The 16,584-nt window shown below is 43.2% G+C and overlaps 1 long non-coding RNA gene across 1 annotated transcript in view; it reads left to right on the top strand.

Annotated features, from left to right (window-relative positions):
* The window catches only part of LOC310640200, a 272,544-nt gene that overhangs the window by 143,807 nt on the left and 112,153 nt on the right, over positions 1-16,584 (top strand). The gene's annotated exons all lie outside the window — the stretch shown is intronic.

Raw genomic sequence — 16,584 nt, 5'->3', positions numbered from 1 at the left:
GGAGGCGGGCGGAGGCGCCCCCGGGCGCAGGTCGTGCAGCGCAGGGAGACGGCCCAGCCCCCCCCCTCCTCCTCCTCCTCCTCCTCCGGGCAGCGATGTAGTTGGGGAAAGGGTCCGGAGGAGATCAAAGCCAACCGAGGGGAAAGAGCGATTAAGATAACGGGAGGGAAAGGCGGAGGAAAAGAAGAAAGAAAAGAAGAAGCAGAAGAAGGAAAGGAAAGGAAAGAAGGAAAGGAAAGGAAAGGGAAGGGAAGGAAAGGAAAGGAAAGGAAAGGAAAGGAAAGGAAAGGAAAGGAAAAAGAACAGAGGAGGAAGGAAGGAGGGGAGGGAGGGAAAAGAACAGGGGAGAGGAAGGAGGAATAAAGAACAGAGTAGAAGAGAAGAAGGAAGGAATGAAAGAAAGAAAAAGAGAGGGAAAGGAAGGGTAAAGAACAAAGGAGAGAGGAAGGAAGGAGGAGTAAGGAAAAGGAGAAGGAGGGAGGGAGGGTAAAGAACAGAGGAGGAAGGAAGGAAGAATAAAGAATAGAGTAGAAGAGAAAGAAAAGAAAGAAAGAAAGAGAGAGAGAGAGAAGGAAAGAAAGAAAGAAAGAAAGAAAGGGAGGGAGGGAGGGTAAAGAACAAAGGAGGAAGGAAGGAGGAATAAAGAACAGAGTAGAAGAGAAGAAGGAAGGAAGGAAGGAAGGAAGGAAGGAAGGAAGGAAGGACGAACAGAAGAAGAAGGGAGGGAGGGAGGGAAAAGAACAGGAGAAAGGAAGGAAGAATAGAGTAGAAGAGAAAGAAAGAAAAAGAAAGAAAGAAAGAAAGAAAGAAAGGGAGGGAGGGAAGGAGGGAGGGAGGGAAAAGAACAGGAGAAAGGAAGGAGGAATAAAGAACAGAGTAGAAGAGAAGAAGGAAGGAACGAAGGAAGGAAGGAAGGAAGGAAGGAAGGAAGGAAGGAAGGAAGGAAGGAATAAAGAACAGAAGAAGAAGGGAGGGAGGGAGGGAAAAGAACAGGAGAAAGGAAGGAGGAATAAAGAACAGAGTAGAAGAGAAGAAGGAAGGAAGGAAGGAAGGAAGGAAGGAAGGAAGGAAGGAAGGAAGGAAGGAAGGAAGGAAGTTCCAACTTTCTCCCATACAGTTACAAATACAAAATGCCTTTGGATGTAAAATTCAGTAACGCCCAACATTTCTATAATCATAAATATTTCTACACACACCCCCCCAACCCCCAACCTAACTTAGCATTTCTTTCTGTTTCTAGCCAAAGTTGGTTTCCTTGGACGGAAAGGTTAGTGACTTAATTACATTTTTAGAATTCAGAAATTCACAAGGAGGAATCCAGAATCGGGGCAGAAAGGTGCACGATGCCACCAATGGATTTTTTGCAATTCCTTCCTCTGTGGCCATATCTGCTTCGGTCTGCCTGTCCTAGGTGAAAATCACCCTCCAGAGGGTTGGGAAGAAAGAAGAGACAGTGTAAAACCTGAAGCTTATAGAAACATAAAACTATTCCGAGTTTGGAAGAGAAATAGATCTAAGTGACTTTCAGAGCCAAAAAAAAAAATCCAAATAGCCCAAAAAAACAGAAATTTCACCCGGTTACAAAGCCATTTATTCTGTCAGAAATAATTGAACGATGCTACCTTCAGCCTAAAAGCATTTACGAGGCTTTTTCTTTTCAGCAGACATTCCCCTGCCCTTGGAAACCCCTATAGCTTTGAATAAAAAGTGTCTTTTTATTTTATTTTTATTTTTTAATTTTGTTTTCAGAGGCAAAACCAACCGTTTACTTTTACCGGCAGTAAAAGTAAGAAGGAATATGGACAATAAATAGAACGTCGAAATACAGACTTGGCGTCTCCAAGAGGGCAACATTCACGGTGTTGATTCTTAAAAAAACATTGTCGCTGTTGGTTGTGATCTTAAAACAAAGCTAATTTTTCAGGTTTATGAGTCGCTTCGGTGGCGTTGAATGAATACCGTCGGCCTGATGTGGGAGATACATTGGGCGGTAAATGTAAAGTTATGCTATTCCGCATTTTTGTTTTATCCTTCCTCTTTCTAGCTGCATTTATTCATCTACTTACTGGTACGCAAGGTTTAAAGGCTGCCCTCCAGTGTGCCGATCCTGAGTGGCACAGAGTTGCCCGATATATACTTAGGATTTTAAAAATGATATAGTTAATTTTGAGGGTGGAGGTTCGTTCTTCGAGCTTGTTGGCTGGTTTCCGAAGGTTTCATTACCGGGCATGGTGACCTCTTCGGCGGAGTTTGGGGGACGATGTCAGTGTCCGTGTTCTTCTCTTTATAAGGGCTTCAGGTGTGGATGTGTCGAGTGAGGGTCTTGTGATGGGTCCTGGGGTGTGTCATCAGTGAGTCTTGGCATGGGTGTCGTGATGGGGAAGTTACATCAGGTCAGGGTCATTGAGAGGCGAACGGCTGGTGGGAGTGGGGGATTGCGCGGGATGGTTGAAAGTCAGTCCTGCCTCTGGTGGGCTGTGGGGCTGATTTGGATTCTGAAGGATTCATAGGCTGGTTCTGACCTGACCTGATATAACCACCCCATCATAAGACCCAGTGGTGGGATTCAGCCGGTTCGCACCACTTCGGCAGAACCGGTAGCCAATTTTTTGTTGCCCAGCAGGCCCAGAACGGAGTTCCAGAAGCGGCATCCACCCAGAGAACCGGTTGTTGACCTATTTGAATCCCACCACTCTTTCCTTCCTTCCTTCCTTCCTTCCTTCCTTCCTTCCTTCCTTCCTTCCTTCCTTCCTTCCTTCCTTCCTTCCTGTGGTGGGATTCAGCCGGTTCGCACCACTTCACCAGAACCGGTAGCCAACTTTTCGTTGCTCAAGCCCAGAATGGACTTCCGGAAGCGGCCTCCACCCAGAGAACCGGTTGTCCCCTTATTTGAATCCCACCCATCGCTGACGAGACCCATTACAAGCCTCTCACTGAGACTCACACCTGGCCCATCACAAGACCCATCACAAGACCCTCCCTTGACACTCTCACACCTGAGGCCCTTACAAACAGAAGGACACACCCACACTGACATCGTTCCCTAAATTCGGCTGAAGAGGTTACCTAGCCTGGTATCAAAACGTTGAGGAACCAACCCACAAGCTCGGAGAACACAGCTTCACCCTCATCCTACACCTGAGCTCCAGATATTTGCCATTGTAGTTATTTTTTTATTTTTATTTTTAAAAAATAGAAATATCCCTATGAACCTGGGAGTTGCAAATAAAAGCATTCACAATAATGAAAGAACCCAATCTCACAACTAATAGGCAACCGCAGCAGTGCATTCCCACTGGCTTGGTATCCATGGAGATTCTCTGTCATCCAGGTTATCCCCAAGGTATTCCAAATTGACTGTGGAGATTCTCCGTTATCCATGTCCTGGTTGTCCCAAAGATGCTTTTTCAGAAGGCAACTGAGCATAATAATAATAATAATAATAATAATAATAATAATAATAATAATAATAATAATAATAATAATAATAATAGTAATAGTAATAATAATAATAATAATAATAATATAATAATAATATAATAATAATAATATAATAATAATAATAATAATAATAATAATAATAATAATAATAATAATAATAATAATAATAAAGTTAGAAGAGATCTTGGAGGTCATCTAGTCCAACCCCCTGCTCAGGAAGGAAACCCTATACCATTTTGGACAAATGGCTGTCCAGTCTCTTCTTAAAAACTTCCAGGGTTAGAGCATTCACAGCTTCTGGAGGCAGGTGGTTCCACTGATTAATTGCTCTGACTGTCAGGAAGTTCCTCCTTAGTTCCAGGTTGCTTCTCTCCTTGGTGAGTTTCCATCCGTTGCTTGTTCTCCTGGCTTCTGGTGCTTTGGAAAATAGCTTGACTGCCTCTTCTTTGGGGCAGCCCCTGAGATATTGGAACGCTGCTATCATGTCACCCTTCGTCCTTCTCTTCATTAAACTAGACATCCCCAATTCCAGCATCCGTTCCTGTTGTTTCTTCTTTGAAGGCTTTTGCTTCTCATCCAAGAAGCTTCTTCGGCTCTGACTGGATTCCATCCCCCGCCATTTAGTCAGAACCGAAGAAACTTCTTGGATGAGAAGCGAAAGCCTTCAAAGAAAAACAAGAGAGTCCAGGGGCCTCCTGAAAAAGCACCTTTGGGCTTTCCAAATTGAGTTAGCCCTGATCTTTCCTGCCTGACAGGCACCAGGTCTTCTAAAGCAATTGGCTAATGTTTGCCAATATTTTTTCAACTTCCTGGTCTAGCCTATAACCTTAAAAGTGCCAGGTGATTTTTTTTTCCCCAGTCTGGGCGCTGGGGAAACATAGCTTCCAAACATACGTGTCTCCCAACGGTAGGGCAATTGGTCCTAAACTGAAGGGCAAGCTACAGTACTTCTGTGTATGTTTTACTCAGAGGCACAGCTCACTTGGTTGACCCACTATGACTTTGCTATAAGGGTGACCAAGTCAACACGGAAAGAAGTGAGCGTTAACTTGACCCGTCACAGATTTGCAAAAAACAATGTTTTAAGTAAGCACCGTTGTTAGTGCATTGTATTTTCTACCTCTCCTTCTACTGCCGATGGCACAATCCCAAAACAGCAGAACAGAATAACAGAGTGGGAGGGGACCTTGGAGGTCCTCTAGTCCAACCCCCTATCCAGGCAGGAAACCCTATATCATTTCAGACAGATGGCTGTCCAATCTCTTCTTAAAAACCTCCAGTGACGAATCACCACAATTTCTGGAGGCAGGTTGTTCCACTGGTTAATTGTCCTCACTGTCAGGAAGTTTCTCCTTAGTTCCAGGTTGCTTCTCTTGTCTTGCCTTCGGGTGCTTTGGAGAATAGCTTGACCCCCTCTTCTTTGAAAATAATAATAATAATAATAAGGTTGGAAGGGACCTTGGAGGTCATCTAGTCCAACCCCCTGCACAGGCAGTAAAACCCTATACCAGGGGTCAGCAACCTGAAACAGTGAAAGAGCCACTCGGAACCGGTTCCCTCACAAAAGGAAAAACTGGGAGCCGCAAAAAAATGTGTGCGCATGCGCGTACATGCGCGCATGCGCAGAACAGGGTTTGACTGAAGAGTGGAGCCAAGGCGAGATATGCACCTACCCTGCATATTTGAATTGATTGGTTGAACTTTTTTAGTCCCACCTTTTTTTTCTTGGACTACACATAGCTGAGGACTGGGAGCCGGAGGAGACGGCTGAAAGAGCCACATGTGGCTCCAAAGCCGCGGGTTGCAGACCTGTGCCCTATACCATGCAGCCCCCCCCCAAGTATTGGAAGACTGCTATCATGTCACCCCCTCATCCTTCTCTTCATTAAACTAGACATTCCCAATTCTTGCGACTGTTCCTTGTATGTTTTAGCCTCCAGTCCCCTGATCCTCTTTGTTGCTCTTCTCTGCCCTCTTTCTTAGAGTCGCAGGAGCAAATCTAACCCAAGCAGCCTGTCAGTCTGAGCATAGTTGTTATTAACCCAACCAAGGGTGGAAACTGTGCAGCCCCCGTTGAGTGTCAACAATTGCTTCAACTGGTCTGGCTTTGTTTTTCCAAATGAAGGGTGGAGTGGGAAAGTCTTACCTCCCCAGTGCTTTCTCTTTTCCTTCCACCCTTTAAAGCGTGCAACACACAAGTCAACAAGAAGGGTTGGCATCTAGTCATTTGTTTAGCTTTCTTCCAGTTGCTCAAGATGGTGGGTATGGCATGCCTTCCTCCCAATATTACTCCACAACCATCCCTGTAAAATAGGGTGGGCTGGGAAAGAGCGATTGGCCCAAGGACATCTCGTGAGCTTCTGTGACTCGACCTGAGTCTCCCCATTCCTAGTCCAGCATGTCAGTCATGTGGGGGTCCCTTCCTGTAGCATCCTGATATCATTGATTGATTCCTGAGGCTGAAGGGTGCCCCCTCCCCTCCCAATTGTGGTTTGGATAGTTGGGGTAATTTTAAGGATGGAAATGGGAAAGTCTTACCTCCCTCTTTTCTGCATTCTTTCTAGAGTTTCAGTTCCACAGTTCTACACTGCAAGAAGGAGAAGAAGAAAGAAGAAGAAGAAGAGAGAAGAAGAAGAAGAAGAAGAAGAAGAAGAAGAAGAAGAAGAAGAAGAAGAAGAAGAAAAGGAGGAGGAAGAGGAAGAGGAGGAGGAGAAGAAGGAGAAGAAGAAGAAGAAGAAGAAGAAGAAGAAGAAGAAGAAGAAGAAGAAGAAGAAGAAGAAGAAAAGAAAGAAGGAAGAGGAGGAGGAGGAGGAGGAGGAGGAGGAGAAGAAGAAGAAGAAGAAGAAGAAGAAGAAGAAGAAGAAGAAGAAGAAGAAGAAGAAGAAGAAGAAGAAGAAGAAGAAGAAGAAGAAAGGAGGAGGAAGAGGAAGAGGAGGAGGAGAAGAAGGAGAAGAGAAGAAGAAGAAGAAGAAGAAGAAGAAAAGAAGAAGGAAGAGGAGGAGGAGGAGGAGGAGGAGGAGGAGAAGAAGAAGAAGAAGAAGAAGAAGAAGAAGAAGAAGAAGAAGAAGAAGAAGAAGAAGAAAAGGAGGGAGGAAGAGGAAGAGGAGGAGGAGAAGAAAGAAGAAGAAGAAGAAGAAGAAGAAGAAGAAGAAGAAGAAGAAGAAGAAGAAGAAGAAGAGGAGGAGGAGGAGGAGGAAGAGGAGGAGGAGGAGAAGAAGAAGAAGATGAAGAAGAAGAAGAAGAAGAAAAAGAAAAAAAAAAGAAGAAGAAGAAGAAGAAGAAGAAGAAGAAAGAAGAAGAAGAAAAGGAGGAGGAAGAGGTGGAGGAGGAGGAGGAGGAGGAGGAGGAGAAGGAGAAGAAGAAGAAGAAGAAGAAGAAGAAAGAAGAAGAAGAAGAAGAAGAAGAAGAAGAAGAAGAAGAAGAAGAAGAAGAAGAAGAAGAATCGGAGTTTCCTGAAAACAGCCAGATTTTCATCCTCTTTGGTAGGCAAGGAGAGACTCTTCCAGTTCGGGTTACAAACCAGTAACCACAAACGAAACCTCAAAAAAGCGCAATCCTTTTTACAAGGGGAAAACGGCTGGCTGTGATGTATCGTTAAAGTCCGCTTTTTCCCCACAGGGCATTCAGTACAACCACCGATGACAACAGCAAACTCCAGGTGGGTTTCCCATTGTGTAAACTCACAGTGTGTAGAACGGCTTGCTACCGTCTTTGGATTGCTGCAAAAACAAAGCTAAGGGGACTCTTTGTCCTTTCTCTCCTAGATGACTGGAAATGCTTCAGCAAAATCACCCAGACCAGAAAAGAATATTATTTTCCAATCCATCTGACTGGTTTATCTCTAAGAACATCCTGTATATCCTGAGAGAAATGGGCAGTTTAGGGCAGGGCTTTTCCACCAGTGGTACGGGTACCACCTGTGGTACATTGGCACCTGGCAGGTGGTACGCGGCCATCCTAGAAGTGGTAGCGGGGGAGGGGAATGAGCTGAACCAGTGGCAGCACCGCACAAGCCTGAGCGAGAGACGGCTGGAGCTGCAGGGCTGTCGGGGCTCAGCGGAAGCACCAGGATCAGCGCCAGGATCCAGCTGGAGCTCAGCACTGATCCTGGCGCTTCTGAGCCCAGAAGAAGCGCCGATCAGCTGGAATGTTGCAGCATCTCCAGGGTCTTGCGATTTGCATTCAGATGCTTGGCAACTGATTCATATTTATGACGGTCACAGTGTGTCAGGGTCATGTGCAGTGACCAAAACCTGCTGCAAACACCCAGCAGAGGGGGGGGGGAAGATAAAAACCAAACACCCCCACCCCTGCTGCCAATCCTCAACAGAAATGCTCACAACAATGAAAACCTCGGACAGGAGGAAGAGCGCCACCGGGCGGGCAGGCAGGTGGCTTGCCCGGCTGTGGCTTGGGGGGCACTTTTTTCAGGGCCATTGTAACTTCGAACAGTCACTAAGCGAACTGTTGTAAGTCGAGGACTCCCTGTACTTCATCACTTTTTTCCTTTTTTTTTTTTGGTTATCACCTTTTTGACACCTTGCTAGGCAACTGGTGGTACTCGGATGTTGCCATATCCTAAAAGTGGTACAGCGGGTGAAAAGGTTGAAAAGCCCTGGTTTAGGGAAATATATATATATAAATAAATAAATTCTCCAAGCACCAAAAGGTATGTGCAAACTGTGCTGGTTGAGGAAGAGATTTCTTTTTTGATTTGGGAGGGACCCGGGACACAGTAAAAGACAAACTTTTAGCAAAAGGCCACCATAGGAAGCTAGGAAGTTTTAAAGTTTGGGGATGAGAAGGGGGGGAATTTAACAAATCCGAGCAAACCTTGGCTTCCAGAAACTGCATCTCGGATGCTGAGCAACACTGTCGGTTGTCTATTCACCGTTCATTGCGTTTCAATTTTTATTTTAATTTTTAATGGCTGTTTTGCTTAAGGTAATTCGGCTTACCATCTTTTTATTTTACTTTGTTGTACGTACTGAGGGAAAAAAGTCTTCGTCGTGGTTCAGTCCAAGCTGGGAATAAACATGTTGATTGCTTTAGGAAGAAGGCCGTAGTTTATTGAAGAGGAGAGCCAGACAGGAAGATGGCTCTGGAAGAAAAGAGAGAGCGAGCACATGTAGGGAGTGGGTTTTTATACCCTCTGGAGCCTTCTGTTTGGAGTTGTTCCTGTGGTGTGAACTTTGACCTGAGTCTGAATGTGCCTTTCTGGTATTCTGATGGTGCTGGGTTAATCCTATTATGTCCCAAAGGTCATATCCTGCTTCCATGGGGCTGGGGCTGATGACTCTTAGAGTTTGAGTGGGGTGTGTCGATTTTTAGGTCTTTGTCTTCTTAATCTTCCAGCTGGGGGCCTGCAACCTTCCTGGATTTACATCTGCATTTATACAGAGCTGGTTTCTGCTTTGGGGGAAGGAGCCCTGGGGCTATTAAGAAAAACTGGGCATGCTTTTCTGCTTCTTTAAGATCCTTTTAGGAAATATATTTTTCTGCCCTTTTAATATTTCCTTCTCTAGGGCGGCTGACTTCCCACATAGGTGAGAGTCATTGGACTATATAAACCTATTGTTTTATTTCTTATAGTGAAAGACTAAGTTGCGTGCTAGGTACACCAGCCACCCCTGGGATCGTTCTTTGAAGGGGGAAACAGAAGCTATGCAAAAGCTGTGTTTCGTCATGATCTTGGCAGAAGGGTGGAGAGGGGGTGTCAGCTCTCTTGGGTGAATCAGACGAGTTGAATTAATTCTAGCTTATTTGTAAGGCTACCGTTAGAGAATTGTGCAAGTCTGAAGGCACCAAGTTTCCACCTCCACTTTTAACGGGTCTCTGACAACTCATCACCGCCAACCTGTCATCACCAAACTCGATGTAGGGTGTCCTGCCATGGGACAACTTAATGTGAGATAACGTAGCATGAGATAACTACACTCTGGACCCATTCCTCTCTTAATAGTAATATTATTGATATTATTAATAATAATATAGTTATCTCGCATTGAGTTATCTTGTGGAGAGTTGGCCGTGGCAAATTGTCCCATTTCAACTTTTAACTACTTGATACATCATCATCATCATCATCATCATCATCATCATCTTGGAAGGGAACTTGGAGGTCATCTAGTCCAGCCCCCTGCTCAGGCAGGAAACCCTATATCATTGCAAACAAATGGCTGTCCAGTCTCTTCTTAAAAACTTCCAGCGTTGGAGCATTCACAGCTTCTGGAGGCAGGTTGTTCCACTGCTTAATTGCTCTCACTGTCAGGAAGTTTCTCCTTAATTCCAGGTTGCTTCTCTCCTTGATGAGTTTCCCTCCATTGCTTCTTCTCCTGCCTTCAGGCGCTTTGGAGAGTAGCTTGACTCCCTCTTCTTTGTGGCAGCCCCTGAGATACTGGGATACTGCAATCATGTCCTCCCTCATCCTTTTCTTCATTAAACTAGACCTACCCAATTCGGTGGCTCAGTGGGTTAAGCCTAATGTCTCTAACTGCAGCATTATTGCCAGAGTAGCTAAACTAGGCATCTTTAAGTATGAAGTATGATGTGTTGGGGACGTGGTGGCTCAGTGGTTTAGGATGCTGAGGTTGTCGATCAGATGGTCGGCAGTTTGGCGGGTCAAATCCCGAGTGCCGCGTAGCAGAGTGAGCGCCTGTTACTTGTCCCAGCTTCTGCCAACCTAACAGTTCGAAAGCACGTAAAAATGCAAGTAGAAAAATAGGGACCACTCCGGTGGGAAGGTAACAGCATTCCATGCGCCTTTGGCATCTAGTCATGCCGGCCACATGACCACGGAGACGTCCTCGGACGAGCGCTGGCTCTTCGGCTTTGAAACGGAGATGGGCACCAGCCCCTAGAGTTGGAAACGACTAGCATGCATGTGCGGGGGAAACTTTACCTTAACCTTTACCCAATTCCAGCAACCGTTCCTTGTTTGTTTTACCCTCCAGTCCCAGCATGCCTGGCTGAGGAATTCTGGGAGTTGAAGTCCACAAGTCATAAGAGGGCCAAGTTTGAAGACCCCTGCTTTAGACGTTCATGCTCCCTTAGATACCAATGCTTTATCCACTATTTGAGATTTGAGGATTAACAGTGTTGTGTTACGCCACCCACCACTTTTATGATCAACCCTACTGGAATGAAAATTAAAAGAAAACTGGGCCAGTTAAACAGCACGAAGATGAGGGGCTGACTCATAAGGATGTGTTTCAGTTATAGAAAATATTTAGATATAAATTTGGCCGGTCAAACGTTAGGAAACCACCTGTGACAAACCTAACAGGAATGGTGCCAATCAATGTCTGGAGAGAACTTGGCTGGATGTGATTTGTTCATCCTTCCTTTATCTGATGATTAATGCCAAGGTAAATTGATCTTTAACCGGTATCATTTTATAAAAGTCTATCTGTCTGCAGTAAGGCCAAAAAAAAAAAAGACACAACCACAAATTGAACATGACTGTACCACGACAAAATGAGGTTATCTGGTCCTCGTGACAATGTTTTGCAAGGATTTCCTGAAGACTGAAGTATCCCCAGGGTCACAGATCAAAATTCAGATGCTTGGCCACTGTCTTGTATTTACGACGGTTGCAGTGTCCCCCGGAAGGTGGGGTGTTTGCATTCCCCTTTTGCAAACCTCTGACAAGCAAAGCCGAGGTGACAAGAAAGGTTGTAAAATGGAGCAACGCTCACTTAACAAATGTCTCCCTTAGCAACCTAAATTTTGGGCTCCATTGTGGCCGTACTGTAAATCAAGGGCTGCCTATACTGAATGAAAGAGCGCCGTGAGCAGTGCTGTGTGCACGCCCTCCAGCCCACAGTGCCAGAATTAAAGCCCACCCAGTTACAAATGAAGAGTAATGGATCTCCTTTTCCTTCGTAGCTATAGGGAGACCTTCTCGATTCCCATTTCAGAAGCAACAATCCAACCCAAACCAACCAGGACCTGGATGGCTGAGAATCTCCGTAGACATTTAGCCATGTGCTTTGGGATGAACACCCTTCGAAGGGTGCGGAAGCATGAACAGATTTCCAGAAAATATTGCAGACTACAGGAACTATTTGCGCTTCTTCGTTTGGAGATGCAGACAACACGGACTCATCCCCATCATCCTGTGCCCGTCTTCAACGGTGAAGGGACCCAGGGCAGGAAACATCCTGCAGCCAAGAAGGCTCCCCACCCATTTGCACCACTCAGGTGACCCCAAGGACACAGGTAAACCTCCAGGAGGCCTCAACGACCCTCTAAAAGGATGCAAATGACCAACTGTCTGCAAGGAGTATAAATCCTTCTCTTCCCCACCATCCAGTCAGAACCTGAAGAAGCTTCTTTGGACAAGAAGCGAAACGTCTTCAAAGGAAAAAAAAACAATGGATAGAGGAAATCACAGGGTGTTTAGTTGATCTTAAACCAGAGACATATCTGCTTGGCTCCAGGCCTGGAAATATTAAGAAGGAAATATGTTATTTGGTTTTACATATCTTAACGGCAGCGAGGATGGGGTATGCTCAATTTTGGAAGGCAAATCATACCCCGCCGGATGAAGTTATAATTAGGAGAATACTTGATTGTGCAGAAGCAGACACATTGACCAAGAAGTTGAAGGGTAAAGAAGAGACACCAGCATTTCTATCATGGAATAAATGGTATATTTGGATGGATAAAAGATTAAAGAAATGAGGGTGGCTTGGAGGTTGGTCAAAAATGAAGTGATGTGGTTTTTGTTAATGAATAAGCTTTGGAGTTGGATGGTTATAAGAGACTTAATGAGTGGAATATAATTGTTAGTTTAGAAGTAGATATAATGTGAAATTTTTGAAATGGTTTTCAATTTTTCGATTTCTTCGTTTTTTGTATATTGTAAATGTTTTTTTTTTTGTCTTTGTTGGTGTATTTTTATTTATTTTATTTATTTTAATCCCATTTATATCCCGCCCTTCTCCGAAGACTCAGGGCGGCTTACAATCTAAGCACAAATCAAATGTGCTTAGCAATAGCCTTCATTCTACGTATATGCCTGGTGTATGGTGTGTTTTTAACACGAAATGTAAATAAAGATTCATTTAAAAAAAAAAGAAAAACAAGAAAGTCCAGTTGCCTTTGGGACACCCAAAAACTTTAGTTTTGTTTTTCCCCCCCTCTCTTTCTTTTCCTTCTCTCTCTCTCTCTCTCTCTCTCTCTCTCTCTCTCTCTCTCTCTCTCTCTCTCTCTCTCTCTCTTTCTCACACACACACACACACACACACACACACACACACTCCTCAACAAAACTTGCCTATTGGGGTGGAAAAAGGAGCTCCATTTTGTGGTTGGCTCTTCCTCCAAAACTCATTTGTAACCGAATGATTTGGCAGGGCCATTCCGTGCCGGGAGCGCTAGGATGTTAAAAAGGGGTTGCGAAGTTCATGAACTACCTCACCACAGTTGTCTTGAAGACAAACTCAGGGATTAGTCAATAGCTTAAGAAAACACAGTTGGCTAGTTTGTCTCCTTACCCTATTTACCACAGTCTCGGGGCAGAGAGAGAGAGAGAGAGGAGAGAAAGAGGGGGGCAGGGGGGGAAAAACGTATGGGTTTTGCCAAATTCACAACGCCAAAGTTTTGACAACTGCAGCTTCTGCTAGACAGGGACCGGTTGCACCGCTTTGGAATTGGTTCTCTCTGCAAATAAATAAAAATTTTGCAAAATAAATAGATGGGGGGGGGAATGCAACTCTTCGGTTGTTAGGCTGTCACTAAGAGACCTCGCTCAAATAAACCCTATTTTTAAATCTCAGTATCCCACCGTGACATCTGGCAGCATCCTGCAAACTGGGAAAATGCCAGAGGCGAGGGAGCCACAAGTGATGGTCAGACACTGGAGCGAGAAGATGTCTTTTTTTTTTTATGTCTGTGCAGGTCAGTCTTTCAACCCGGAGGAAGACCAAAATAAATAAACCGCAGGGAACATACCATGAAATGCCTCCAGGACGCAGTAAAGCTTCAAGTTTCCTTCTGACTTCCTGCTGCCAGCCTCCCCTCCTTAACATAACTTAATTATGAGTTCTTGATCCTTCCTCCTCTTTCTGAGGCAGATTTTGGAGAGAGAATTCTCTAAGGTAGGCAGAGAAAGGCTGGGAATTGCTGTCAAAGGAGACTGGCCCCTTTTCCCTCTTACGCAGCACAGCCTTTATCCTGGCCCTCAAATGCAAAATCATTCTTCCCCCCCACACACACCGTAAATTTACTACTACTATTACTAACAACAACAACAACAATAAAGTTGGAAGGGACCTTGGATGTCATCTAGTCCAACCCCCCTACACCATTTCAGACAAATGGCTGTCCAGTCTCTTCTTAAAAACTTCCAGTGTCTCCTTAGTTCCAGGTTGCTTCTCTTGTCCTGCCTTCAGGTGCTTTGGAGAAGAGCTTGACTCCCTCTTCTTTGGGGCAGCCCCTGAGATACTGGAACATTGCTGTCATGTCCCCCCTCGTCCTTCTCTTCATTAAACTAGACATCCCCAATTCCAGCAACCGTTCCTTATATGTTTTAGCCTCCAGTCCCCTAATCATCTTTGTTGCTCTTCTCTGCACTCTCTAATTCCTAATCTTTAATTTAATTTAATTTAATTTAATTTAATTTAATTTAATTTTATGTAATTCCTAATCTTTTATTCTTTTCTCCAGCCATTGATAAAATAAGTCCCAAGTTTGAAAGTTTCTTCTTTTTCTTTCAACCTCAATGTGAGTCTGTCCATTTCCGCACATTCTAGTTGTGTTTTTTTTTTAAAAAAAATTCTTCCTCTGGTGGTATTTCTTCATTTTTCCAGTATTGTGCGAATATGATTCTTGCTGCTGTTTTCACATGTAAAATCAGCTATATACTTTGTTTATCAATCTTTTCTGCCATTATACCTAATAAAAAAAGTTCAGGTTTAAAATCTACGTGTTCTCCCAACATCTTCTCTAGCCAGGCATGTATCTTTTCCCAATAACTCTTCGCTTTGTCACATGTCCACCAAACATGATAAGAAGTACCTGACTTGTGTTTACATTTCCAACATTTATCTGACATATTTTTTAAACATTTTTGCTAATCTTGCTGGTGGCAAGTGCATTCTTTTTAAGCCCAGAATTTGAAAATCCATATTCTGGTTGAAAGAAGTTGGTATCATCTTGCCTCTAATTTCTGGAAGAAATATTCCATTTAATAATCTAGAATGTTTTGAGACAGAACCCAAAGGAGAACACAGAAAAGTCCTCGACTTTCAACCATTTGTTTAGCGTCTGTTCAAAGTTACATGAGCACTGGAAAAAGGGGACCAACAATCAATATTCATGCTTACAACAGTTGTAGCATCCCCATGGCCAGAGCAACCATTGGAATGGCTTGTCTTCAGACATCGTGGGTGCTCCATCACTGGGGGTTTTCAAGAAGAAAATGGCATGAATGGGGTAGGGTCTCCTGCTTGAGCAGGGGGTTGGACTAGAAGACCTCCAAGGTCCCTTCCAACCCTGTTATTTTGTTATTCCGAATAGCTTGCCATCAGAAGTTGTGGATGCTCCAACACTGGAGGTTTTTATGAAGAGCCTGGACAGCTGCATGTCTGGAATGGTATAAGTTTCCCTACCTGAGCAGGGGGTTGGACGAGAAGACCTCCAAGGTCCCTTCCAACTCTGTTAGTCTGGTCATATGATCAAAATTCGTTGTTTATCATCCAATTCACAGCTGCATCATCCAAGGTTCATGTGACCGTCATTTGCAACCTTCCCAGCCAGGCAATATCCACAAGGGAATAGAATAGAATAGAATAGAATAGAATAGAATAGAATAGAATAGAATAGAATAGAATAGAATAGAATAGAATAGAATAGAATGGAATGGAATGGAATGGAATGGAATAGAATAGAATAGAATAGAATAGAATAGAATAGAATAGAATAGAATAGAATAGAATAGAATAGAATAGAATAGAATAGAATAGAATAGAATAGAATAGAATAGAATAAAATAGAATAGAATAATAGAATAGAATAGAATAGAATGAATTGCAATAGAATAGAATAGAATAGAATAGAATAGAATAGAATAGAATAGAGAGTAGAGTAGAATAGAATAGAGAGTAGAGTAGAGTAGAGTACAGTAGAATAGAATAGAATAGAATAGAATAGAATAGAATAGAATAGAATAGAATAGAATAGAATAGAATAGAATGGAATGGAATGGAATGGAATGGAATGGAATGGAATGGAATGGAATGGAATGGAATGGAATAGAATAGAATAGAATAGAATAGAATAGAATAGAATGTAGAGTAGAATAGAATAGAGAGTAGAGTACAGTAGAATAGAATAGAATAGAATAGAATAGAATAGAATAGAATAGAATAGAATGGAATGGAATGGAATGGAATGGAATGGAATGGAATGGAATGGAATGGAATGGAATAGAATAGAATAATAGAATAGAATAGAATAGAATAGAATAGAATAGAATAGAATAGAATAGAATAGAATAGAGAGTAGAGTAGAATAGAATAGAGAGTAGAGTAGAGTACAGTAGAATAGAATAGAATAGAATAGAATAGAATAGAATAGAATAGAATAGAATAGAATAGAATAGAATAGAATAGAATAGAATAGAATAATAGAATAGAATAGAATGGAATAGAATGGAATGGAATGGAATGGAATGGAATAGAATAGAATAGAATAGAATAGAATAGAATAGAATAGAATAGAATAGAATAGAATAGAATAGAATAGAATAGAATAGAATAGAATAGAATAGAATAGAATAGAATAGAGCTGGAAGGGACCTTGGAGGTCTTCTAGTCCAGCCCCCTGCTCAAGCAGGAGAACTTATACCATTTCAGACAAGTGACTGTGTAGCATCTTCTTTTAAACCTCCAGTGATGGAGCTGTTCCACTGGTTGATTGTCCTCATTATCAGGAAGTTTCTCCTTAATTCCAGGTTGCTTCTCTCTTTGGTCAGTTTCCAACTGTTGTTTCTCATCCTTCCCTCTGGTGCTTTGGTGAATAATGTGACCCCCTCCTCTTCTCTGGGGCAGCCCCTCAAATACTGGGACACTGCTGTCATGTCACCCCTATTTCTTCTTTTCTCTAGACTAGCCAAACCCAAGTCCTGCAGTCATTCTT

The sequence above is a fragment of the Vipera ursinii genome (genome assembly GCF_947247035.1).
Source record: "Vipera ursinii genome assembly, chromosome: 4".
Classification (NCBI taxonomy): Eukaryota; Metazoa; Chordata; class Lepidosauria; order Squamata; family Viperidae; genus Vipera; species Vipera ursinii.
The sequence above is the reverse complement of the archived record's forward strand: the minus strand, read 5'-3'. Positions and strand labels throughout refer to the sequence as shown.